A 21,060-nucleotide genomic window follows, 5' to 3' on the forward strand; every position below is an offset into this window, starting at 1 on the left:
GGTGACGAGTGGCGTCCCGCAGGGGTCCGTACTGGGACCGGTACTGTTTAATATCTTCATCAATGACATAGCGGGATTGAGTGCACCCTCAGCAAGTTTGCAGATGACACCAAGCTGAGTGGTGCATTCAACATGCCAGAGGGAGGGGATGCCATCCAGAGGGACCTGGACAAGCTCAAGAAGTAGGCCCACGTGAACCTCATGAGGTCCAACAAGGCCAAGTGCAAGGTCCTGCACCTGCGTCAGGGCAACCCCCGGTATCAGCACAGGCTGGGGGATGAAGGGATTGAGGGCAGCCCTGCCGAGAAGGACTTGGGGGTACTGGTGGATGAAAAGCTGGACATGAGCCAGCAATGTGCGCTCGCAGCCCAGAAGGCCAATCGTATCCTGGGCTGCATCAAAAGAAGCGAGGCCAGCAGGTCGAGGGAGGTGATTCTGCCCCTCTACTCTGCTCTGCTGAGACCCCACCTGGAGTACTGCGTCCAGCTCTGGAGCCCTCAGCATAAGAAAGACACGGACCTGTTGGAGCGGGTCCAGAGGAGGGCCACGAAAATGATCAGGGGGATGGAACACCTCTCCTATGAAGAAAGGCTGAGAGAGTTGGGGTTGTTCAGCCTGGAGAAGAGAAGGCTCTGGGGAGACCTTATTGCAGCCTATCAGCACTTAAAGGGGGCTTATAAAAAAGATGGTGGCAAACTTTTTAGCAGGGCCTGTTGCGACAGGACAAGGGGGAATGGTTTTAAAGGAAAAGAGGGTAGATTCAGACTACACATAAGGAAGAAATTTTTTACGCTGAGGGTGGTGAAACACTGGCACAGGTTGCCCAGAGAGGTGGTGGATGCCCCATCCCTGGAAACGTTCAAGGTCAGGTTGGACGGGGCTCTGAGCAACCTGATCTAGTTGAAGATGTCCCTGCCCACGGCAGGGGGGTTGGACTAGATGACCTTTAGAGGTGCCTTCCAACCCAAACCATTCTATGATTCTATGGTTGTGTTCAGAGAGGGGAGAGAAGGCCACCATTTGTAGGTGGTGTTCGAGTCTCCCAGTATGTTGAACCACTTAATTCCATTGCATCCAGTCCATCAGTTGCTCATTTTATCATGCTGCTTGGGAGTTCATGAGGTGAGGGAGGATGGGGCATTTTAGAAATCAAATGCCATTATTAGTATCATCATCACATCTGTAGGCATTAAAAGTTTCCTGAATTGTTTTCTTTTCTTTCAACACATCAAACCTCTCTGAATATAAATGTGAACACAACTGTTTCTAATTACACTGCATCCTGTTTTAATTGACTTTAATTGCTTGGTATGTTAATTTGCATTCCAATGCTCAAAATGCTTTTTTTAAACCCTTGTCAGAGCAATGCCAGTGTTTAAGCAGTTGGAAACAAAATAAAAATTTCTGGCATGCTAGTTTTTGCCCCGAGTTCCCCTATTACAATATAATTGAAAGACAAATTTATGAAGATATTTAGACATACAAGTATGCGGAAAGGCACCTACTGGGACATCTAACAGCTCTTAAACATACTTAGGTGCTTAATTGAAAATACATTAGGACCAAAGATCCTGAGAATAGATATTTCATTGACTGCCATGAACTTCAAGTACCAAAGTATCGGAAGTAAGTTAAGTACCGAGTACCGGCACTTTAAATACCAAAACCTTAAGAGACTTAGATGTCTGTATCACTCAAGATTAGTTAAAAAGATATCTAGGTATCTATGCAATGATTTAATGAGTAAGGCACCATAAAGATCTTGAGAACTGAACTAGCTGCCAGTTTGCATCTTTTCATACCTAAGTATCTTTAAAGCGCAAATATGGTGCATAGTTTCAAATTTGGCTACTGGGACTGTTGAACTTCTTGTCCTAAATGAAAAGGTGCTTTTCTGAACATTCTGGCCAGATCATGCCACAGAGGTTCAAGTGAAGGTGACCTGGCTTGTAAGAAAATGTAGAAGAAATACAGGATAAATCTGTTGAAAATAAGGAAGAAGCTCTGCATGCAATGAATTGAGCCACACACTCACAGAAATCTAAAAGCCTAAAAAGAGATTTCTCTGGCTACAGCTACTACAGAACACACCAGCCTGATGTTCACACGCTACTTTGCAGCAGCTTCTGAGCAGGGCGAGTCATGAATAGGAAGTAATAAATTTTAATCCTTTGCTTGGCTCTTGCTGAGAGCATAACTGAACTAGAATTCAACGAACAAAATATAACTTTCTGAGGCTAGGAAGTTGAGGGAATTATTTCCTGCAAGCTGCAATGTTCGAGCTTGTTTGCACTATAATGAACCAACTGCATTTTATAAGTGGAATAAAAGTGTTTAATTTCACTTGATGCTTCAGAAAATTACTGGCTTGCTAATCCCCTTCCCCTAAAATCCTCTATTGCTCCATTAGGCTCTAAACACAAGCAGTATCAATGCAAGAATTGCCAGCAATTTGCTCGAACTCAGTATTAGAAGAGTTATATGGAAAACAAGACCTGACCCCATGCCCTGCTCATCCTTATCTTTCATTTAGTGTTTTCAGCCTACTGGCTAGTCATTTAGCCTATTTATTTAGTGGACACTGTGACCACAGAAAACTAGATTGACACCACCAACTTCCTTTGCTAAGAGGAGACTGCTGAGCAAGCTTCAGATCTCAGTGACATACAAGGTTTGTCTACACAGGACAAATAAAAGAAAATTATGCCCACACTGCAGTACACTCCTGTCTGGAGAAACAGCTTAGGAACCAAAATTTCACTGCGTGAGTGATGTGACAGGGAAAAGAGTAATTTTTATCCTGCTTTACAGTGTTGATGCAGAAGGTCATATTAGTGTAACTACAGAAATATAATTATCTTACCACTGTCTGGCAGCTCTGGTGTCTTTGAAGAGACATCCAGGCATTACCATTTTGGGCATGATTTCCATCAACATTTAAAAAGAGAGTTCTAAATGCCACAGTTAACCCAGCCATCCTGGCTCTACTAATATTTTTCCAGTTTCACAAATTCTAACTTCCTAGATGTTAACAGCAGATGATAACACTATAAAATATTTTCTTTTTCAACCACCATGGTATACTGTGAAATTTTCCATACAGCATTGTTTGAAAAAGAGTCTTTGCTGATATGACACTATAGCATCTACAGACATACAAATGACAACTGAAAAGAGGTATTTTCAACATTAATTGGATTTACAAGAAAAATGGTATAAAACAGTATAAAGGAATGACAGCTGATTCACAAGTTTTTAAACAGTATGTCAAAAGGTAGAAAAAAGATTCTAGATCTGCCTACATTTTAAAGCTAAAATTTCATATGCAGAAAAAGAAACTAAACCAAAAACCCAACAAAATGCCAGATGAGTGGATTTGTATGCTGTATGATTTGGGGGGGGGGGGGGGGGGGGGGGGGGGGATAGAATCAGCAAAATGGCTGATTTTTCTATTTTCTCTGTGGGTTTTATAGATTTATTCAGCATCATCTGCTGTTTGTCTTGTTTGTTTATCCACAGAGGGAAATTTGCTCCAGAATAATCTTGTGAACCGCCCTTAACCAGATTGCTTACAAACTGCAGAATTTCTTCTAAGCTACTAATGAATCATGTGTGAGTGCAGACAGTTTCACTTGGAGTAGAAAGAAGTTCAAAAACCAACAGGTAAGAAAACTTCATGAGATTTGAGAGCCGAGAAAAAAGTATGAAAGAGGAAAAATTCACTGGGAATGCAAGATGAGTTAGAAAATAGGAGCCAGGAGAGGACACTTAACGAAGGTATGTAAGAACCTTGTTAAATGCACAGTGATCACAGGAAGCAAAAGATTCTACGTGATACAATAACAGCAGAATGGAATAAACACTTCTAATACCACATCACACTGAGGTCATTGGCTGGGACACAGAAAAATCTCTATCTAGCAGAGCTGTGCAAGTCCTCATTTTTATCCATGTGGTGGTGAAGGCAATAAATAACAAAAGTCTGAGTCAAGCTGAAACAGTTTCCTTTACAATGAAATGAAATCTCAACTGCAAGATTCATTTTGAGTCAATAAAAAAAATTACATTCTATTCCATTTTGTTTTGGCATTCTTTTTACTGAATTGGTGGAAGGAAGAGATCTCTCAACTGAAAAATGCTTTAACAAGCTGAAGTCATTATTTATAAACTTCATTTCAATACTAAAAAACGGGTGAAAAATGTTTGTTTCCTATTTTTTTCAGCAAGAATTATTCTTTACATTGGGTCTGGCTTTATGAACTTTTCAGCACTTCCCAAATTCCATTTCAACAACATATTCTGTGTTCAAAAAACTGCCTACCTGTAGTCAAAAGTTCCAAAAGGAGGGGAAGAAAAACACGGTGGAAGTTTTGACTCAGTGCTGAGGACCCTAGTGCTCTAATAGCCTCTACCAGGCCAATCCAGGAATACAGCTAAAATTGGAAAGCAATGAAAAAGTACCAAAGGCAGACAATATCAATGCACTGCAGCAGCTCACATTCCCGGCTGAAGTGAGTGAACAATTCACTTCGATGATGAGCTATTTCTCCCCAGAAATATTCCTTAAGCAGCATCAAGTTTTATAAGAAATTATTTCCCAGCTAATTACCACAGCTGGTTTTGTTTCCAGATTGCCCAGGACCACTGAAATTAAGATCTGTCTTATTTCTGCTAAAATTGCTCTTCAAGCTTGTTGGTTATTTTGATGGGGTCTACAGGCCTCATATTTAATCAAAAAAATGTACTGCTTAGATCAAATGCAAAGCTAGATTTCCATGTATTTGCATAAAAATTCCCTAATTTAACAGATACTGCTGCCCCAAAACATTCATTTGTTAGACTACCAAGAGAAAACAAACAGAAATGGTCACAAATATGGCCTGAGAGATTTCAGAACAAAGATCTTGGAACATAGCTGTATCTACACTGCAGAACTGGTGCACTTCACACCGCATCCCCAGCAACACCCCAGTTCCTTGGTTATCCCTACTGTTTGAATACAATGAGAGGGTGCAAAACTACCCCCATCTCCTTTAGAAAGAAACCTTGATATGTGAGTAGAAGGGAGTTTCAGTGATTCTGCAGAGACTGCCCCATCCATACAACTGGAAAACACAGACTAAGTGCTTCTTAGAACAGAATTTCCCCTCCATGCAGACATAATCAGCAAAGCCCAATCATGGGGACCAGAACATGCAAAAGTGCCTATATAACATGTAGAAGCAGTTAATTTTATCACATTATTTAAATCAATTATGTGAGCACCTGCATTTAAGCACTAAATAATGGTAAATGCAGATAACCAGATTCTTTCTTGAACTGACCATATGCACGCACAACTTTAATAATGACCTAATCACTTACAAAGAAGGTGCCAACAGCTTCTAAAAAAGTGGGACTGATCAAAATAGATGGGCTGGATCCTGAAAGAATGCCTTTAAATCACAGTTCCATATATTGCAAGAATCCATTCCAGTCTGAATAAGCCTTGGTCAAATTCCTAGTAAAATTTGATTCAGCACATCAAGAGAAGAGACTCACTTTATTTAGATTAAGGCTTACAGGAAATGATCTGCATGGTTACCCTAAGTTTATGCAGTCTACAAATTAATGTACAGGTCTATAAATAGTTTTTGGAGACCCTGCTCTGAAGTGTACAGAAAGACTCACTAGTGAATCCACACAACGCTAACCTTGCTGGCCTGAACAGGGACACAGCCTGAACTAAGAAACTGAGACTGTTAGTCATACTGTGTCATCAGTGCTACTACATTTTTTGCTGTCATTAAGTGCCAAAGGAGGAGAGCAGGAAGACTTACTTCCTAGGTAAATACCTATAGTAAATACAACTCAGAGAAATCTCAGGAATTCAGTGCAATGACTTGCATCCTCCCAGTGCTACTATTCCTCAGTCTCCAAAATTATATTGTCCAAACTCAGTCTTCACCCTACACTTATCAATTGCCTGAGTGTCCTCAGAGGAGTTATGTTGATAAAAAAAGTAAAGGCTGCGACAATTCTAAACGCTAACATGCCTAAGAGTGTGCTATCCATTTGTTAGAAAGTGTGCTTGTCACATTGTTAATACACTGCCAATGCAAAAAATCCAACAGTTGTAAAAACAGTATGCCCAAAATAATTCTGTGAAGCAAGGGGAGGCCTGTAGTATAATTTTCAAATGCAGAAAGCTGCAGAAAACCTTTAGCAAAACGAGTACTACAATTTGGCAAGCAGATACAGCTCTACCAGTGTAAATACAAAAGAAGCAATCCGATGATAAAATCAGGGTATTATTGTCCCTAATACCTATAAGCGTGTGGTGTTTTTGGTTTTTTTTTGTTTGGGGGGGAGGGGGGTGTTTTGTTTTGGGTGGGTTTTTTTACCCTGAAGAGGCTATTAATTTAAATTCATTATTTTATCTCCACCATAAATAGGCCAGCCTCGAACTAGAATGGCAAATGAAATAATGGTATCCTATAACTATAAATATCTAAAGGAATAATGTTAATTTATTGTTTTGGTTAACAGTCAAGTGTACAAAGAGGAAGACTTGCCCTGTGGTTGTGGGCAGGGAGAGGAAGACTGATAGGGAGGAAGCAAAATTCAGCATCTTGGATAAGCTCATTACTGCAAGCAAAATTGTTCGTGTAGAGCTCCCATCAAGTAGGGAATTTGCAGAGCCACAAATATCTCAAAAATCAAAGACTGCTATTTAATCAAGTAAAAGTCAACTTTAAAAATCAATCAGGAAGAATTTTAAATATAAATTAGGACTAATTAATCAACTGAGGGTTTTTTTTCCACTTTGAAAAGGTCTTTAAAAAGTTCAAGCTTTTATAAATCAAAGCTGTTCCTTTTCAAAACCTTCCAGGATTTTCAGACTTCTGAATGCCATCTAGTTTGCCTTTATACACAACAAGCCAGATACTGATATTAGTTACATATATGCACAGAAACCTGAATTTTGCTTAAAAAGCGTTTAATATGGGATGACTACTCCTGATATAGGACAATCCCATTTCTATGAAAATAATTTACAGCGGGTCAGAATTATCCCATACTAGCACCTGAATTTCCAGTTTTGTTACTGAGTTTACACAGGCAGAAATGGGTGACTGATAAGGCACTAAATGAATTTGATTTCTTAGCTACCCTAGACATGCCTTCCAGCCTTCACTGAAGGCACCAGTCAGTAGGTTCTGACATATTCTAAAAACGTTTAACCCATAAAGCAGATAAAGATGCAAGGGTCAGAACAGGACAGGAGATTTTCCTGTCACACAAAAATTTGTAAGATCTTAAATCTGCACTGGAATGAACTCAACATTTTTGACCAAGTCATTCCTCTGATCCAGAGGACAGCAAAGGTTTGTTTGCCCTGTGACTGCTTGCTGGAGAACATGAAACTGGGTTTTCCGGATGAGTGTTGTCCTCATGTAATTACTAGCTGCTCTGAAGAATGACTGGTTTCAGTGAATCAACATTTTCCAGTGAAATAGACCTTTACCAGAACATTCCTTATCATCTCCAGCTTAGATTGCTTGCTTACCCTGTTTGATTTTCCTCACTTGTCTTAAACAAACAAAAAACCAACACACACACCCCCACTCCCAAATGAACACCATCACTAAGAAAAAAAGGACGACTGCATGCAGTCTGGAAAGTGGATACGATGCTATCTACCAAAAGGATTAGTAGGTGAGGTTTCCTAGCTAGAACTCTTCCTTCTTCAGGTAGCCACAAAAGGTAAAAGATGCCAGTCAGCAAAGATCAATATAGCAATCAGAGTATACTATCTGCACAAAGGCCTTGACTGGGAAGGAGGTAAGAAGAGAATCAGGCGCTGTAGCCAGCATATGAGAAGTCATCAAATAAATGCATGACTACATTAGAAATTTTAAATAATTGCAAATATTAAAACCATGAAACATCAATACTATAGGAATTAGGAATTTCCCTAGAACTTTGCACCAAAACTAGTCACACATGAACCTCTTTTGATATGTAGTCTATCAATCGTCCAAGCACTCAAGCAGATATGTTAGTGGCCGTCTCTAAATGATTTATCAGTCAATTCTGCACAGTTTTCTGAGAGTACCACAGCATTAATCTTGTGCGGTAAATGCTGGGAAAAAAGTGATTTGTAAACAAGCAGGCAAAAAAGACATCCCTACAGCACACTCATACCTCTTCTTTCTTCTGATAATTTTTGTAATCATGAAACTGCCTTGTGTATTGGTCCTCTAAAGGTCCCTTCCAACTGAAACCATTCTATGATTCTATTGGGAGGTTCGGGACATTTATAGGATAATAAAGAGCTTATCATTTATTATTGAAAAAGGTGTGTGTTTGTCTACCCACAGGATGATAGACAAATTTCTATCATCCAGTGTGGAATATAGGCCCTTATCACCATGGTGTCAGCTCAGAGATGTATTCACCATAAAGCATTTGCAATACTACTTGTGTATTAAGTATAGTAATTATAACAGAAATATAATAAATAGCCTTACCACCTAAACTAGCAAGTATCCTTATCATCCAGACCCTAATTCTCCATATTTCCATTCCCTATGGCTACTACACCTTATTATAACGCAGTTAGTCACATCTTTATTTTACTTAAAGGCTTACTGCACTGTAACTTCCCTATTAAACAGCCTCTAAATCTAGCCCCTAAATCACCACAAGGCTGAACTGTAGGACACTGATCTGACAACGTGCTGCAATTTAATTGTGTTTTTGAGCTGAGTTTCAGTCTGAGAAGAAGAGGCGATGCAATGCATAGGAAAAATGAGAGGAACCGCACAATAAAGACATTGGGCTGGAAGACAGCTTGACTTAAAAGTATGTTACTGCCACAGATTTATTTTTCTATCTTAGGCAACTGCTTTGATGTCTCTGCTCTCCCTTCATCCCCTCAGTTCAACAGAGATCTCTGACTGTCTGTTATGCGGATGTAAAGGCAAGCTCTTTGGGGAATAGAGGCATCTCACTGTGTTCATCCAAGACTTGGTACACTGAGATTCTAACCTCAGTAAGGCGCTCCAGGAACAAGTGACATACAAACTAAACCACAAAAATACTTACTGACCTGAACTACGGTTAGTTATCTCAGATAGCAAAGAACACATTTTATACCCACATTTTGTATTTGAAATAACTCCAAGAAGTTTCTATTACAGTTAATTCTTTCTGTCAGACTGTTATAGCAGTACCTTACGCTTTCTACATATGACACAATCAAGCTTATACAGGATGTTTTGAGGTTGTTTTCTTCTCTTTTTTAACCACACACATTTTTCAATTGCCCAGCAGCAGAAGTGAATAGCAGGTGCATGGCAGCCAACTCACTTCTTGGGGATGTGTTTTAGTTGCCAGCATAGCACCAGCAGCTGCCCGAAGCTGCCTTTGTTGCTCATGTAGCGATTTATTTCATTAAGCTTTCCCATTCTTAAGACCGAGTTTGGATTCAATCCATGTTAGTTGACACTGGGGTGGTATACAGAATTAAAGTTTGTAAATCTCACAGAACAGTCTTGTAAACAAAACTTCTACTACAAAGACATCTTTACATTGTAGATAAAGCCAAAAATCTGGCCTATACTGACTGCAGAAACTAAAGAGACTGCCTTCCCACTGGCAGGAATTTGATATAATACTAACGTTTGCATACGGTGCCATGGGGATGGATACCTATAAACTCCTTTGTAAATTGCGAAGAATGAGCCAGTCTTGGAGCTATATAGATTAGCACCAGCTGAGGACAAACTACCTGTGTGAGAATAGGGGATTATATCTATTCTACTTCAGCTGGAGAAATATGAAATATGATGCTTCAAGCATCACTAAGAGAGTCAGTGCTCTGTAAATGGATACCAACTCTCGTGTTCCTGTATTCGAGTTGAGGGACCAAGGAGATACCTTGCATGCTCTTGCTGAAGAAAAGGTGCAAGTAATATTCCAAATACATAAACTAAGATCCAACAAAAGCAATATCTAGAGCTATTTCTGTACACACATAAAGAGACTAGGACATGGGCAACCACACAAACATTTTTGTAAAACATAGCTTCATAAAACCTCAACAGTTATAAATCACAGATACAAGCAGTGTGTCATGCACCTGAAGGAACAATGTTTTAACCCTGACACATGTGCATCAACAATGATCACAGTAAACAGAACAACTTATATTTTGGCTCCTGTGTGCTGCTGTTCTGTATGGCATGGTTCGCGGATTTTTTTTTTAGGTGGGGGATAAGACAATTGGTAAGGAAGGGCAGGTTCTGTGAAAGGAGAAATGAAATATGAAGAGGTCATATAGGAACAAATGACTGAAACTATTGCATTTCTAAAGTCTTTTTTTATTGGGTCAGTGGATTTATTTTTTATAATGGGCTTAAAGTGCCTGGTAACCTCAATGGAAAAAATAAACATGTATGTGTTACCTTTAGCCAATCAATGCATTTCTCCTATAGAGATGCCTCAATGTTAATCTGTGCCTTTTGGCTTCACCTTTAATTTTTCAGCAAATTTCACTGCATTACTGCGCAAATATCACAGCTGGACTTCCACCCTCTGCCCCCCTCCCCCCTTTCATGCATTAGGTTGACAGATCAGGTGATTTCTCTGCGCAAAAGCTCTCACATCTGCATGTGCCCTGAGCTGTCCTTCAGTGCAGTGAAACACATTTTTGACTTGCTTGGGCTGTGGACCAGGGCTTAGATCCACTCTAAGTAGGTAGTCATATAAAAGTGGACCTCTGTTGTTAAGGTGCAGCTGGGAAGGAATGAAATCATGAAGATACAATTCTGATTTAAGTTTACTATTTGATACTTTCCCCAGCTGCCAAACAGAAGTTTGGGAAAACCACTGAGAGAGGCACAGAAATCTCCTTTTCTAACAAATCCGAGGTGTCCTTAAATGCTCAGTGCACAGGAGAGTGAAAAAAAATATCGCAGTAGCTGTTTTAAAATCTCACACAGAGGAGGCGGATAGCAGGAACTCTGCATGCATCTCATGAATGTTCTACTTTCCCCCTTTGAATACAGAGATCAGTCTTGGACAGAGTGTTAAAGCCTCGCCATGAAGGGCTATTCTTTGCTATTACTTTAGGCTAAAACAAAAGACACTTCAGGAGATACAATCATTGCTGCCTAGTTCCTTTTCCTGGGCTCCTACAATGGGCCCCAGTTCTTTTTTTTTTTTCTCCTTCCACACATCTTTCTCTTATTTTTTTCTTCTGTCCTTTTACTCTTTCTTTCTGCCTCATTGAATCCATTAAGGCCTTTATATAGCCTGCTATTGAGAAATAAATTTGGGACTAGTGACTGAGTCTTAACTGCTGGCAAGCAAGGCTTAACTCCTGATGGGAGGGCAGAGAAAATGATGGGTAAAAGGTATGAAAAGTCCATCTCTGAATGTGGGGTCTTCGAGCACACTGGATACCTTGCAGTGTCTTGCTGGTAATCGGCTCAAGGAAAAGGAACGTGCTAATCCTAGCAGTTTTTCCACCTCTTCCATGCATTAGTCTTGATACACTGAGTTATCATAACACTGAGTTCATATTTTCAACCAGATCAATATACTCTTTTCAATTATTTTCCTTGGTTTAGGTCCATATGCCAGTCCTTTTTGCACAATTGTAAATGAGAAGGCACTCTAACATCAACAGAGATGTGCTGCTATGAAAGAGATGTAAAATTAGGTCCTCTCTCAATTAATACAAAATTATCCACAGTCAGAAATTTAAGCACTATTCAGGTCTGCCAATAGAGTGATAAACTATTTCAAAGACACTAAAGCTAGATTCAAATCGAGTGCACTGCAGTTTACCCCGGAACCGGAACAGACCTGCATGCAAGCTGAAAAACCTATCCCTCTGGGGCGATAAACTAGGTTTTATACAGGTGCACAACGCAAGAGAAGCAAGGGAGCTACAGAGGGGCCAAGCAGAGACCTGCCTGAGGACAGAGAAAGAAAATACATACAAACAGGCCAGCTTAAGCAGGTGTACACAGGCTGGCAGAGAAGCTGCTGGCCCTCCCTGCCTTTCTTTTGGTGGGAAGCTCTGTGGGGTCAGTCTTTTGCCATGGGGATACATTCTAACAGTGATGGCCTTGGCAGATGACTTGCAAAATCTAAGGCTTGGAATGAAGGGGAAAAGCCTTCAAATCCTGAATTTCTGAGTAGCTGCTACATAAAATTGAAAACATCTCAACTATCTGAGAACCATATAAATCATTCACAAAATATAAAGAAATATGAGCTGGGGGGGGGGGGGGGGGGGGGAAGGTGAAAAATAATTTACTTTTAGTGTGCCCTCTATTGTCTCCAGCCTGGATAATGAAGTTATCTGGGGGGATGAACAGTGAAACATCCATAAATCATCCTACACTCCCCAGCACTGCAAGCGCAGGTGGAGGAGGGGCCATGACTATAAAAAGAAAGGTAAGGGGGGAATGTGTAGAGTTCAATAGTGAGAGACGACACTACACTGAGCCAGCCAGAGCCTGACAACTTACATTTTGCATTTTAAACCGTTCACACAAATTCTGGGGTTTTCCTCAACAGAAAAATGAAAAATAAAATGTAACCAACAGTTAAGTACAGTTGCAACTTTTTTTTTTTTTTCTTTCTAGTAATGCACAGAGAGGAGTTTGATTTGTTGGAATAAACTCTCAACAGCTCAGATGTCTATTTTGTATTGAACTATTCAGGCCTATCAGAACTGCAACCTGGGACAGAAAGTCTTCAGAAACCCTATAGAGTGAAAAAACCAGGGCTCTACACCTTTAGTTAAACCTTGCTAAAATGTGGATGCTAATTAAGTATACGTTAGTGCATTTCATTGGCCATCTTATTTATTCATTATAAATGGTCTTACAGTTTTCAGTGATTGTTTCCTGCCCGTCACATTCACAGATTAACAATAATGTCAAAACTACTTACCAAGCCTTTTTTCTATTATTGTTAATAGGTCTATGTCAAGATGCCCCAGTCAAACGGGCTATACCTTACTGTTTGCTCTTATCTCTGGTCTTTTAACACATAGAATTAATATAGACTTCCATAAAATTTCTTGACAATTTACACTTAAATGGCCCTTCACTGCATTCAGCTCAGCAAATCAAACTGATCTGTGGAACTAATTAAGAAGTAAGGAACAGCGCGGCATTGGGAAGGACAACAGCCATGCAGTTACAAAATGAATTTCATGAAGTCCATCTTAAGACCCTCATATCGATCACAGCTATAAAATGCACTTAGCAGCCTTTACAAGACTCTTGTGTAAGTTTTACATGTAAAGCTTAAATAAAACAGTCAAATCAGGAAAAATCTGGGAGTCCATATGGAATCTAACCAAGTTTGCCAAACATAACATTTAGAATGAGACAGGCTCCCATCAGAACCATTAAGCAGAAAAGAACTATGGAGAACATTACAGGTTAAGACACCACGCATATACACAGGAAAAAAAATTCGATAGCGTAAGAGTAAAATAACAAATTACGCCATCACTTACACATATTCAACCCAATATCCTGCTTACCTGTGGTAGGTAAAACAGTACTGCTGCTCCTTTAAGAAAAGAAAGTTCTCTGCTTTGCCAAGGTGTTTATAACTTTTCCAATGATGTCATGGTAAAAAGTGAAATACTTGAATGAATAACGAAAGTGACAAATAATAAATTTTAAAAAATTTTAAAAATCAGAGTGCCTCATACCTTTATGTTTATCTACAATAACTACATCACCAAGAAAACTTGCAAGGTCATTTCTAATAGTTTACAATGATGAACTGCAAATTATTTTCTTAACCAAACAGTATCCTTTATAGTGATGCAATGGATAATACAAGGCTATCCAATGATAAATTAAGAGAAAAGTCATAAATGTTTCATGAGGAGATACTGTGTAATCATTAATCTATTATTTTAGCTTTTGACTTGCAGGACTATTTAATCAAGCATCTTAGACAACTCATGTTTATGTAGAGAGTAGCTATATCCGTGCTTTTTCTTATATAGCACTTAAACAGATGTGAGCACAGCAATACCTTTCAGCAACGCTTTCCGTGCTATGGTTAAGAGAGTACCTACAGAGTGAAAAGGGGTAGCAAGTGATTAACAGAACCATATTCATGTTTTCTAGCATGTTTTCAAGTCAGAGCTTGATGAGACAGTGTGCAAAACATTTTCAAAGTTGATTATGATCTGAAAAAACAAGCAAATTTAGAGCAACATCCACAGCTTTTTACAGGGGACACAGCCTCTTAGCTCTGTCTACTCCTCTAGATCGTTTTGCAGACACTTGATACCTGTGAAAGAGTTGATGCTTTCTGCATGTTCTTGTGTCAAGTCAGGACAACACTCTTGACTTTACCTTTCAGCATCACCATCTATTCTTATTAGCCTCTCCTTCTGTTGTAGTTTTAAAGTATATCAAGCAGAGAGACAGCATAAAGTTAACACACTCTAAGATCAGGATGATGTTGAACTTCAGGGAACTCAACACAAAGAGTAGGAAGGGATTAAAAGATTCAGAAGTCAGAATCAGATAGAATAATATTCAGTGATTACTGAAGCCTGTCTCTGTGATACATAAATTAGTTCCAGAAAATTTTGAAGAATGGACTCTTATGAGATTTGTCCCTCTTCCAGATGATCCTGAAACAATGTGCGAAGGATTTCTCATCACATATTGGCCAGCAGCTAATGGAGAAGTACAAAACAGTGTGGAAGAACTATTTGGGTTTGGCTCTGACAAAAGAATAGAAGTATAGTCTTTATGATACTAATGAGAACTCATTCAAAAAGACGAAAAAATATACAAGTCTTGGTCTTAGTGGTCATACAAGCAGTGTGATATTCTAATACTAAATAACACGAAAATCTTGAAGGTACACAACAATATTCTTTTAACACTTCATAGCAGAAAATGCTGACTTTGTGTTGAGTCACAAAATTACAAAACCTGGCCTACAGTTTTACAACAGACATTAATTTTTTTGTTTACTAAATGCTTCCCAGACCAAAAGCGATTTTCCTTCAGCTATCCAGAGTTTTTTCAAATTAGTGTTACACAGACAAATTACATCAGAAAGAATTACACTTGTTGGTGTTAGCCAAATTTCTTTATGGAAAGGTTTCAGAGAACCAATTGGAATGCACTGTAAATCTGAATGCAGTTTACTATTTTGTAAGGAACATAAGCTTTTTCTGTTGTCTGCTTTCCATAACCAAACCATTATTTAATAATGCATTCTATTGCCATAGAATACATGGGAAAGCAAAGAAAATGGTTTGGGGTACAAAGTCATATGGCAATATTATATGTTACAAATATTCTGTAAGATGGAAGCTGTCTTTTTGGCAATGTTTATCTATAATATTCTTTGGCAGACCTGTTGAAGTCTTCAGCAGACTTTGCATTTTTTGTTTGTTAGGTCCAACTCTTTGCAATAAGACTGAAAGGGTCTTAGATTGATTCTCCAAGAAATGTAAAAGATATTGCATATGGACAAGGGCAGTTTGTGGCATTTATTACATGTCAAATACTCGCTGCCTAAACCAGCCTTTGGATCCAAATCTATTAGTCATTATTATATTAGTTTCCCATTTACAAGGAGTTTTGCTTTTCTCTTTGTGGCTTGCTTTCAAACATCAGATATCACACTTAAAAATGCAAAGCTGGGGGTGTGGTAAAATGTTCTAATATCCATACTTGAAAATGATAGCAAGACTGCGGGTTGCTTTTTAACACTTTTGATTCAACCCTTCCTCATCTACAGAGCGGGCAGAAGTAGTGCTCTTTTATACAGCACAGAGAACAGAAGCACATCACGCAATGGTATTATGAAGACATGAGCAAGTTTGATCGGCTGTCCCATGGCTGCGTGACGTACTGTATGCTGATTAGCTGCCGCTCCCATTCATGAATAGGCCAGTGGCGCTGACTAGGAAAGAAAAGACTCAAGAAAAAAAAATCCAGCTATTAACTTAGCTTATTAATATAGAAGTATTTTCAAGTCATTTTGTGTGCATGAATAATTGCAGGCACTCCAAACCATGCTATGTAGTGACACAGATGATAAAAAAATGTGTTTTAATCAGGAGTGGATGACAGAAATATGACAAGCTAAGCAAAAACCCATATAATTCAGTAACAAAATTAAATATTGGAATGAACATACAGGTAGGAAAAAAGTAATTAATAAATGACTCATATCATGAGGAAAATTAAGCTTTGGAATAGGTTGCCCCAAGACACGTGAAATCTCTGTCCTTGGAGGTTTTTAAGATGCAGCCAGCCAAAGCACAAAGAAAAAACTGTTCTGAGTTCAGTGTTGATCCTTTTTTGACCAAGAAGCTGCACAAGAGACTTCCCAAGATCCCTTCCAACCTGTACAATTTTATGATTCTGTAAATCCACGTACCTGACAGGGTTCCAAACTAACAATATCAGCACCAGACAGGGATGTGTTGATGCATTCAAAAAGCAAGCAAGACGCTTGAACAGAAAAGGAATGGACTGATGAAGAAGACAGAATACCATAATGCCTTTATATAACTCTTTAAGTCTACCAGCCTCCTCACTTGAAAAGGAATTGTGCAGAGGTTGCTACAAGTGAGGAGTCACTATGAGCTCAGAGGAGTGATCACCATCTGAAAAAATTCCCATACTTTCATTAAAAAAAAAAAAAAAAAAGAAAAGAAAAAAGGAAAATATTAGGATTACTTCCTTCAGCAAGCAGTTTTGGAAAACTTGTGGTGTCCCTTTCTCAAAGTTTAAAGCACAAGGACATTTAGCCAAATTAATAAATGGGTAGTCAAGATCCAAAAAAGAACTGGTTCCCTGGTACCTGAAGATTTAGTGAATGTTATATGAAGATCAAAAATTAGCAAGACCCAGCAACTATGTAGGTATATACATTATAGAAATACTCAGAATTGTCGTAATTAGCAATCAAAAATATTTTGGAAAAATAAGATACTAAACCAAGCTGTAATGATCATAGAATGATGCTATAAATGCTTAGAAAATTAACTTTCTTCAGCCTTCTACATAGTTCTTTCCTCATCTTTCAAAGCATTTGATGCTAGCTACTGAAAATACTTCTGCATAAGATGGATATCATGTATTATCAAACTCAGCAAGTTGCTATATACACATGACATTATGATAACATTACATTGTCATATTTTCCTCCTTTTGATTTTGAGTTTCTCATTCAAGGAATATGCATTTAGTATACATGCAATATTTTAAATGTGAAAGCTAGCATACAAATAACTTCAGATCTAAGATTGAATAATTAATGGCAAGAACCCCAGAAAAGGCAAATATCTTTCTCCTGAAAGCCACGAGAACCACCTGAAATTATTTTGATATTACACATCTGTTGGAATGGAAAACTAAAATGTTTTGTGAGAAAGCAATGACTTTCAAGAACAGTAATGGAAAAGTTTGAAACACCTCATTAACAGTGTCACAATCACTTCATTTGGAGATAAACTTTATGTTAGATTTAATATATTTAATATTCATAATCTGAGTGGATTCTGTGGTAGTGCTAGTTGGAGAATGATGGTTTTATTTTATGACAGCTTTTAAGGCTTGGATTTTTTTTCACCATGCATTAGGATGCAGAGTAAAAACAGGAAAAGAGTAAACCAACCTCTTGAATATTTCACAGAACACAGCTGTATGAAGATGGTACGTTTGTCTCTCCCCTTCTCCATTTTGTCTCTGTTTGCCCTGTCCTCATCCTCTCTAGCTATTCTGTCCCACAGACACCTTCCTTTGAAAATGTTTCCAAATGTGATAAAACTTTAAGAAGTTTTCTGCTTTGAATAAATGTTATTTCATTTAAATTATTCAATCAATTAAAGTACATAGCAAATTTAACAAGCTAGCCTAAAAACACTCTTAGTATTATGACAGAAGTCTAGAAGTCGATTTTAAATGTTTCCTGGAAATGAGCGTATAATAAATTCAATCTAGTGTGAAGGATTATGATTGGATGAACTTAAATATGAACTTTCGAAATGCCAATATATCAGAAATGGAACTGCAGCCCAGAAGACTGCTCTGTCATCTATATTTCAGAGCATTTCATTCCTTTGTAGCATCCACAACATCTGACTGCTGTGTCTTTGTTTAGCTGGTCTGGGGAGGCAGTGAGATGGCACAGATTTCCAGTGACTTTGGCTAAAATAAATGGAAAGTGTAAGAATATTAAAATTCGTAAATACATCTAAAAAGTGAACTTATGTCCAGGAAAAAAACCATAACACTGGAAACCAATTGCAATGTCACACATTTATCTAGTAAAAAGCTTTCCTTACTAATTACAGGAACAGAACTGGAAAAAAGAAATTATCAATATTGGCTATGAAAGATCCTTACTGCATGTTTCTTGAGAAGCAATGGATCCTCTGTATAGGCAGACTGCTGAATACCACAGTCTCTCCCGAGGAACACAGGAATCTACCAGTCTGCTTCCTCATGATTTTGGAAACAAACTTCTGCTCATGGTAAACCAATCTAGATAGTGTAAATATAGGATGAGTCTACTTCTTACAGGACCCTGATCTAATTTTTTTAAGCTTGAGACCTAAAAAGCTGAATACTGGGTATTAATTCCATTTTCTTTGCACTTCTGTTGCAAGACTGCTGTATTTCTGTTTAACTGAAAAGCTTATCGTCCCATTTCAAGTGGGCAAGGCATGTCTCTTTCTCAGGCTGCTTCACCTAACCTCATCAGAAAGGTGGTTATCAAAATCACACTGAAATAAAATAAAATAAAATTTATTCCACCTACCAGTAAGCTGAGGTTTTAGCTAAGCTATCGGGGGGGGGGGGGGGGGGGGGGGGGGGGGGAGGAAAGGAAAAAAAAAGGTCAAACAGGTCATTTTCACTTCAATTACTTCCAAAACGCAAGATCTATTTCTGCGGAAATGGTATAAGCTGAAGGAATCTCGTGTGATATGTATATGAAGAACAATAAAAATCTGAATGTAAACCATAGAAATGCAGAAATGTAAAATATATCCTTTTCAAAATCACTAGAGCCTCTCCCTATCAGCAAATGATTTCTACCAATGCTATTTTTCTTAAGTACAGTGCAGTTTTGCACAACCTTGCATGCATGCACGCATGTGCATTCACAGTACATGTGTTTTCCTCCACCCTTGGGTCAGATTATACTACGGTAGAATAGATCTCCATCTTCAGACATTCTTTCTGATGGAAAAAAAGAAAATTAGTTTTGCTCAGTTTCATTTCTTCACTGCCAGCTGGGTATCCTCAGACAACTCTAAACCACTTTTGTACCTCCCTGGAGTGCATGCTTCAAAGACATATGGACATTTATCTTGCCACTCCCTTCTATCACCTTTGCTTCTTTATATTTTTCTCTCTAGGTTTTTTTTCTCCTCTTTCCTCTAAACTATTCATGCTGATATGTATCCCTAGACAGTCTTTCTCAGCATTTTTCCTGCAGTGACTTGATAAAAGTAGGGCTGCATAAATCTGTGTGTGCAAATACTTAGATGAAAAATGCAGTATCAGATTGACTGACACAGTTGGCAAATACAGGCAGAATTCAGCAAATAGTTTCAGCCAAGATTTTGATAGGAAGAAGGATGTGTGTCGTTGAGAAAGCTGCAAAATTTCACTCTGACATTTTCTAAATTAAAAAAAAACCACTCTACATTTCAAACATTTAATTTAGAAATGTAGGCTACCAAAACAGAAACAAAAAAATCCAACCGTACTTCCAAACTAAGTAATAAACAATTGAAAATTAGATGCACAAAATGTTTCAATCTACCAATTTTTTTCCTTGTATTCTTTGTTTCCAACATGAGAAACCAGTGCTTTTTTTAGACACACACCCCTCCAGAACTATGGCTCTTTTCCTCTCTCTGTTTAGTCAATTAATCATATATTCTACTCAGAACTATGTCTGCTACTACTCCAGGGGCAACCTCTCCATCATCCCATGACTCACTTAGGCTGTTGTCCTGGTTTCAGCTGGGATAGAGATAATTTTCTTCCTAGTAGCTGGCATAGCGCTGTGTTTTGGATTTAGTATGAGAATAATGTGGTAACACACCGATGTTTTAGTTGTTGCTAAGCAGTGTTTATACTAAGTCAAGGATTCTTCAGCTTCCTATACTCTGCCAGAGAGGAGGTGCACAAGAAGCTGGGAGGGAGTATAGCCAGGACAGCTGACCCCAACTGGCCAAAGAGATATTCCATTCCATACCATATGACATCATGCTCAGTATATAAGCTAGGGGGAGTTGGCCGGGGGCAGCAATCACTGCTCAGGGACTGACTGGGCATCGGTTGGCAGGTGGTGAGCGGTTGCATTACTTTTTTCTTTCCCCATTTTTTTTGTGTGTGTTTTTTCTCTCTCTCCCTATTGTTGTTTTACTTTCCACTACATTTTTTTTTTTATTATTATTATTATTATTATTATTATATTATTTCAAGTATTAAACTGTTCTTATCTCAACCCACGAGTCCTCTTTTGCTCTTCTGATTCTCTCCCCCATCCCACTGCGGGGCGGGGGGCACGGTGGCGGTGAGTGAGCAGCTGTGTGGTGCTTAGTTGCCGACTGGAGTCAAACCACAACAACTGTGAAGTAGCATCTCTCTTGGGTGTCCAGTATGGAATGGCATTCACTCAAAAAGTTACAAGAGTACTAGACATTTTTCTTTTTCCCCCTAATATATCCATCTTTATCTCTTTGAGTTTTTTCATTGTTTCTGCTTTTGGTGTTCCATTTACATTTGTTTGCATTTATTGTAGGTTGCTTATATTTCTAAATTCTCTCTGCTTATGTGTGTAATTTACTTGTGTCACTGAGAATTTCAACTCCTGTCAGTTTGGGACAAAATTCAAATTTTGGATACCTCATGCACAGAAACCAACACAATCCATTATTGATTTCAGGATTCAAGGATTGGCCAGTAGTGTAGTCTGCTAAATTAACAAAACCAAACCAAAAACAACCAGCCTCACCTAACAGAATTAGGGAAAAAG

At 38.5% G+C, this 21,060-nt stretch overlaps 1 protein-coding gene across 4 annotated transcripts in view; it reads right to left on the minus strand.

Moving 5' to 3' along the window:
- The window catches only part of SLC6A11 (solute carrier family 6 member 11), a 116,224-nt gene that overhangs the window by 61,043 nt on the left and 34,121 nt on the right, over positions 1-21,060 (minus strand). The window lies entirely within an intron of this gene.

The sequence above is a fragment of the Aptenodytes patagonicus genome, chromosome 8 (genome assembly GCF_965638725.1).
Source record: "Aptenodytes patagonicus chromosome 8, bAptPat1.pri.cur, whole genome shotgun sequence".
NCBI lineage: Eukaryota > Metazoa > Chordata > Aves > Sphenisciformes > Spheniscidae > Aptenodytes > Aptenodytes patagonicus.